The sequence below is a fragment of the Onychostruthus taczanowskii genome, unplaced genomic scaffold (assembly GCF_017590055.1).
Source record: "Onychostruthus taczanowskii isolate IOZ18803 unplaced genomic scaffold, ASM1759005v1 scaffold126, whole genome shotgun sequence".
In the NCBI taxonomy this organism is placed as follows: domain Eukaryota; kingdom Metazoa; phylum Chordata; class Aves; order Passeriformes; family Passeridae; genus Onychostruthus; species Onychostruthus taczanowskii.
In genome coordinates this window covers 353720-360364 of record NW_024498418.1, presented here as the reverse complement: position 1 = coordinate 360364, position 6645 = coordinate 353720, and positions in this window count along the sequence as shown.

Here is a 6645-nt window from a genome sequence, read left to right as displayed (position 1 = left end):
GGTCCCGCTCAGCAATATGGGCTGCTCCCCTGCATGTAGGGCTGGGCTGTCTCCGAAAAACTCTTTCTATGCCATCTCCTGGGGCTGCAGAAGCAACACTTGGAGGGGCCAGGGGCTGCGATAGGGAGAGATGCAGCAGGAGGGGCTGGTGCCCAGAGCATCACTCAGGGGCCTCTGGGGCCACCTTGTCTCAGAAGAGTGAGCCCGTGGCTCTGGGCAGAGATTTCTGCTCCTGCACCACCACTGCCATGGCCAGGAGCAGGCACAGAGAGAGGCAGCTCCATTCACCCCTTGCCCCCATGGCCTGCACAGTGGCTGATGATGTTTTAGACCGTTTATCTTTAGGGTTAGTCATTTAATTGTAGGAAAGACAGTGATTCTGACAAGTGTATCTTAGACTTGTGTTTTATTTAGGAAGCTCAGCTTGAAAAATTAAAAATACCTTTTTTTTTGCTGCTCCCTTCAAAAATTACTGACAAATCCAGCGCTGATGGGCCCTGTGCACCACCTGGGGATTCATTATCGTCACTTTTAGGGCTGTCACTCTCTCCTCCTCTAGTCAGGAATGTGAGGAGCGAAGTGTTAATGATGCTTTCAGGGATGCCAAACTCACCCCTGGGCTGCGCTCGCTGCACACAGAGGCACAGATCCGAGGGGGAGTCGGAGAGGTTCCTAATTAGGCGCTTTTGATACTCGGAGCCTCTGTCACATGAGCAGCAGCTCACACGCGGCAGCTGCCGCGTCTCTGGCCGTGGCAACTTCAGCACTAAGGTGTGGCCGAGCTTCCAGCAGCATCTCCACAGGAACAGGCGGGATTTGCCGGCCACTTTCCTCCCTTTGCACCCTGGGGGCTGATACCCACTTTGTTCCTCGCCCATCCTCACAAACAGCCGTGCCGGGGCGCAGACGAAGCTCTGGTGTGCCCCTGCTCCCTGCTGTGCTTCTCCATGTGCTGGGTGGAGGTGGCAGCCGTGGGGCTGCCGGGGGCTGGTGCTGCCCGTCCCGCTCTGGAGAAGGCATCTCATGGGCTGACGAACCTGAGATTGACCCTGATGTTTCACCATTCTCAGGTTAGACAGTCCTCGAGGTGCCCCTCGCTGGGGCAGCTGCCAAACGCCCTGCCTTGTGCCTTGTGCATCACAGTGTGTGCTTGCCCAGGAAGAATTTGGAGGAGACAACAAAGAAGCAGCTCCTTGGCTCTGTTTTTATGGTGGGGTTGTCTGTGGGACCCACCCAAACCTCCTCACATTGCCCTGGGTGCTCCCAGGGAATCAAGGAATCACAGAACATTCTGTGTTGGAAAAGCCCTGTAAGATCACCAAGCCCAACCATTCCCTCAGCATGGCCAAAAACATCACTAAACCATGTCCCCAAGTGCCACATCCACACTTCTACATCCCTTCAGGGATGGTGACCCTTTTCCCCCCCCCCCCCCCCCCCCCCCACTGCCCTGTGCAGGCTGTTCCAGTGCTGGACAACTCTTCTGGTGAAGAAGTTTTCCCCAATATCCAACACAAACCCTTCCCAGGTGCAATTTGAGGCTGTTTCCTCTCATCCTGTCACTTGTTACCTGGGTGAAGAGACCACCCCAGCTGGCTACACCCTCCTTTCAGGGAGTTGAAGGAAAAAATGCATGTTAGAAGCTTATCAATAAAAATGAATGAACTTAGTACGAAACTGAAAGGAAGTGTTTTCCCACTGACAAGCTCCATGCCAGAAGTGAGCGAGCCTGGAAAGCTGTCACAAAAATCACAGTGAAAGGAATCTGTAACCTGTTTTCAGCTCCTTTCTGGATTTCTTACTTTGGGTCCAAACACCCTCCCACTTCTGTGGTGGGGACTGAGCCAGATGCAGTACTCTGAGTACTCCACACAGAGCCAAGACTATTCAGTAGAGGGACTCTGGATTCCCTTCAGAGAAAAGGAAGAAAAATCTTTCTGACAGGAGCAAGGGAATTGCGGAACCACTGACCAGCTTTACCTTCTCTGCTACCTCCATTGGAAACCTGAGCAGCTTTGGGGGATTTTAACTTTTGTACTGTGGGCTTACAAATATGAAAAAGAAGTGGTAAAAGCCAATTAGAATTAGTTTTTTGCAAGCAAGGTGAAGTTTTAGTAAGTTTGATACAGAGAGTAAAGTATGGCAGAATCCTCTCAATTGGCCCCAAGAAGAACAGTGGAAAATGCTTCCAAAAATAGTCAGGAATCGTTTGCAGAAAGAAGAAAAAGAAGGTGCAGGGCAGTGCCTGCCTTACCTGTGAAGCCAGGACCAGGTCCCCTGCCAGCCACTGCCAGCCCTGGCCCCTCTGGCCTGCTCTCCTCCCGCTGCCACCCCCCTGCTGTCTTTTATAGCCTTTCTTGTCCCCCGGCTGAGCTGAGCTGGGCCGCAGCGAGCTGCCACGCTCTCTGCTGGCTTCCTGTTTGCTCATCGAGCGGCTGCGGTAAAATTTCCATTACACGCTGGACAGGCAGGGTGGCAGAGAGAAGTGAGGCAAGAAATGGAACCCCGACACGTATCTGAGTCTTGGTGGTTCTCTCAACTCTTTTGAAAATGAGAAAGTGCTGTCAGATGGAGACAGAGGTGACAAGGGGTGTCCTGGCAGTGTGGGAACTGAAGGCCATCCTGCAGTCTCGGTCCAACTGCTCTGGGTTCCCCCTCCCTGTCCCCAAGGGGGTACAGAAGTCCTGCTCCTCAGTTTTGCAAGAAGATCCTCCTTCCCACCCCCCAGCCCAAAAAAGTGCTTCCCAAATGCTGCCTTACTGAATGGAGCCACAAAGCTCTGTCCTGCTCTGACCAGAGGTTATGGGGTTGTCTGCATCCCCCTTCACTCTGTCTCAGCCAGCAGATCCTCCAGCAATGCATAACCCAGAAAGGAAAGATCTGGATGAGAGGAATACATTTTAATATTTCATTTATCCTCGGTGTATGCAGAAGAACAATTTTGGCTGTAAAATAGAGGAGGGTAAAGGGAAAGGAGGAAAACTGCTTGCTATGAAAATACGTAACCTGTCAAAGTATCCAGGCCCACCTGGAGCTGTGTCTCTTGATCTGGAGGGGAAAGACCCCGTGGCTGGAACGAGATGAACTTTAAATCCCTTCCAGCTCCTTGTGGGGGTCTATGATTCAACAAAGGTAAACTGAAAATTCCCTGCAATGAGCAGGGACCCCTTCCACTACTCCAAGCCATGCCCAACCTGGCTGTGAACACTTCCAGGGATGGGGCAGCCACAGATTCTCTGGGCAACCTGTGCCAGGGCCTTGCCACTGAGACAAGGAAGAATTTCTTCCCAATGTCCAATCTAACCCAGCCCTCTGTCAGTTTGGATCCATTCTCACTTGGTATTGTCACCTCATGCCCTTGTTCAAAGGCACTGAGGTCAAATAAAGCCTTTTAAATATCTTTGATGTTTCTGAATGCCTCTGTGAGTTTGGCCAAGGATCACTTTAAGCAGCAGATGGCTTAGATGAGTTTGATTTAAGGTGCTGCTGAACAAGTTTCCAGTGGCACCAGATAAACACTTTCATGTCTGGCCTGTCGGATATATCGGCTGATCGCTGTGCACAGCACTGCTCATTCAACAGCTTCAAAATACCCCATTTTTTACCACTGTTTCGATATCGACTTCTGAAAACCGCCTCTGCTAACGGAGCAGGCTGTTTGATGCCAGCCCTGACAAATCTCCTTGTTTATAATACATGGAAATTCAGCATTTTTTTAACAATTGGTCAAGATTGTGCTCTGCAGAACGATGGGCTGGACACGCCAGGTCTTGAAGGTCTGCAGAGCTGTGACACACTGCTCACCCAGACCCAGGTGCAGGAGGTGACCTTCATGGCACAGCCCACTCCTGCAATGAATTGCCAAGTTCTCAGATGAGTGCTGGGGCCAGCACACAGGTTTCAGCCCACATGATCTGTGCCTTTCTGTACAAATAGGAATCAAGCATGTAACAAGCTCAAAAGGAAATTGAATTTGTCTTCTGACCCATTGTTCCCCTGGCTCCTTTCCAGCCCCGAGAAGCCCACAAGAGGGGCAGCCCCCAGCACTGGAGCTCTGCATGCTATTACCTCAGGCAAGGAGAGATTTCATCTATTTCAGAGAAAACCGAGCCCATCTGCTGCAGAAAGAGAAAACACAACCTGAAAGTCCTTGTCTCAGGTGTTCCTGCCTCGAAATGACTGTGGTTGCTCTTTGATGGTCAAGCAGACATTGTTCTCCTTTTTTCTGTTGGCTTTTTTTTCCTGTTGGCTTTTTTTTTTCTGCTGGCTTTTTTTTTTTTTAACCGCTCGGATCTATTTTTAGTGACGAGGGGATGGTGCTCAAGAGGCTCTGCTGTGGGTCACCTCATTGTGGGTTTGGGTCACTCGGGATGCCAGGCAGGAAGTGAAGCGCAGCTGCTCCTAGTGGTCCTGCCATGGGCAGTGGGACCCCGAAGATGGTGGGGGGCTGCAGGTGCTGCTGAGAGCAGGGGTCCCACATAGGGGCTTTGGGATTGTGAAGATGGCAGGCGGATGAAGACACTGCCAGAAGCGGGGCTCCTGCCATGGGAGGTAGAACCCAGTGATAGCAGGGTGCTGCAGCTGAGCCCACGGGCACCTCGTGATAGCAATAAACCAAATACTCTTTTTTTTTTTTTTGGGTCTGATTTAATGAGACACCTGGAAGTGTGGTTTGCAATGAGAAAAAAGAGTTTTTTTCCTTTTTCAGTCCTTTTCTCCAGTGTCTCCGTGTTATGGAGGAGACATTAGGGAATGTCGCCATGTGCCACACGCTCCTGGCTGGGCTGTCCAACAGCAGGTGGGAGATGGAGCAGTGCATGTCCTAGTCAGGGTCTACACAGCACTGGGCTCAGCCATGCTCAAAACCCACCACTTTTTCAACTTTTTCAGCTTGAAAACGTGGCGTGACCCTGGCGGGGCGGTTTGCACTGGTGCAGAGACCTGCTGCATCCGCCACGCTGCTGTGATGAAGCCTCATGGCCGGAATTGCCCAGAAAGCCTTAGACTGATATTTTGGCAAGAAAAGAGTGGTTTTTGCTGTGTTTCACCACCCCAGCCCGTGGCCAGCATGGCCTCAGAACCTGCGGCTGGGGGGGCAGTGAGGCACAGGCAGAGGGGAGGGAGGGAGCCGCCTGCCGCCCACGCAGTGTTTCCGACGTGGCATTTGCTACCAGCAGCTTGTTACAAACAAAACAAATTCTGTCTTGCAACCCTGAAACTAAATTAGGTCTGATAGTGCTGATAATGGCGGCGTGAGGGAGAGGAACGTGGCGGGCTGACAGGGAGCGCGAGGGATCCAAGATGGCGCCGGGGTGTGAGGGCAATGGCGGCAGCGGGGGCGGAAGTCACCAGAAACGGCGTTTGAGGATGAATCAGCCATGGCTGCCTCAAGCAGGCGCAGTGCGGGAGGACAGAGAATGGCTCCATATATTCCAGTGGTAGCAGCAGCCCACGGGGTGGGAAGGGAGGTGATGGCTCCATGTTTGCCAGAGGCAGGAGCAGTTGCCCAGTGGGAGCTGCTGGCATGGGCACAGGGCTGGTTTACTGAAGCAAAATAATCACAGAAGCATAGAATATGCTGAATTGATCCATGGAATATTCTGAAGGGACCCATTAGGATCATGGAATCCTACTCCTGGCCATGCACAGGACACAAAGCCACACCACGTGCCCAAGAGCCTTATCCAAACCCTTCTCAAACTCAGACTCAGTTGTGCAGATCTGAGTAAAAATGTGGCTCTATATGGGGGAAAATGTAGATCTGAGGTAAAAGAGGGATCTGCTAAGGAAAAATGGTGACTCCACCACTGCTCTGTTCCAATGTCCGGGCATCCTTTCAGTGAATGCATTCTAAACCTCCCCAACACAATTTTTTTCTCTTGCCCTGTTGCATGTTACCTGAAGGCAGACACCAACAATGCTGGGGGAGAGGAGGTGCTTTGCCCCCCAGAGTAAGTGACATGTAGACATCCCATCCCTGGAAGCATTCAAGGCCAGGTTGGATGGGGCTGGGAGCAACCTGGTCTAGTGAAGGTGTCCCTGTCCATACCATGGACCTGGTGACCCACTGCTGCTGACCTGCTGCTCCAGCCTAAACCCCCCCATGCCTGCCTGTCCCCCCGTTTTGTGCTCATGAGCTCTCCTTCCACCCACACAGGGAACTATTTTTAGCAGACACTAATCAAGTGTCAGTGTTGGCTCTGAGAGTGGCTTTCAGCGGAGGGCTCCTTCTTTCACCAAGTGCTGGCAGGAACTCGGGTGTGTTTTCTTTTAAATCTGATTGAGAATTTGCACAGTGTGCCGCAGAACAGGGGCGGTTATTTTGGGCTCGTCACACCCAAGCCCACACTGAGTGATCACCAGGTGACTCTCCATTTTGGTGAGGGCTTGGCAGAGCAGCCCCCTCCCAATCCCATGCTGCCAGCAGCACCTGCTTGCCTTGCCTCACCCCTCAGGAGCTGGCTCCAGGCCAGGGATTCCCAGAGACGAGGTAGCTTTGCTCCTCTTGGGATGCTTATCTCCTGCACAAAGGTGTTGGGTTGGAACTTTGAATCCTGCAGGTAAGGAAAATGCTCCGTGTTCAGCCCTGGAGGTCACAGCCTCCTCTGGCTGAACGCCCCTCATGTGGGGCCAGCTCCCCTTCCA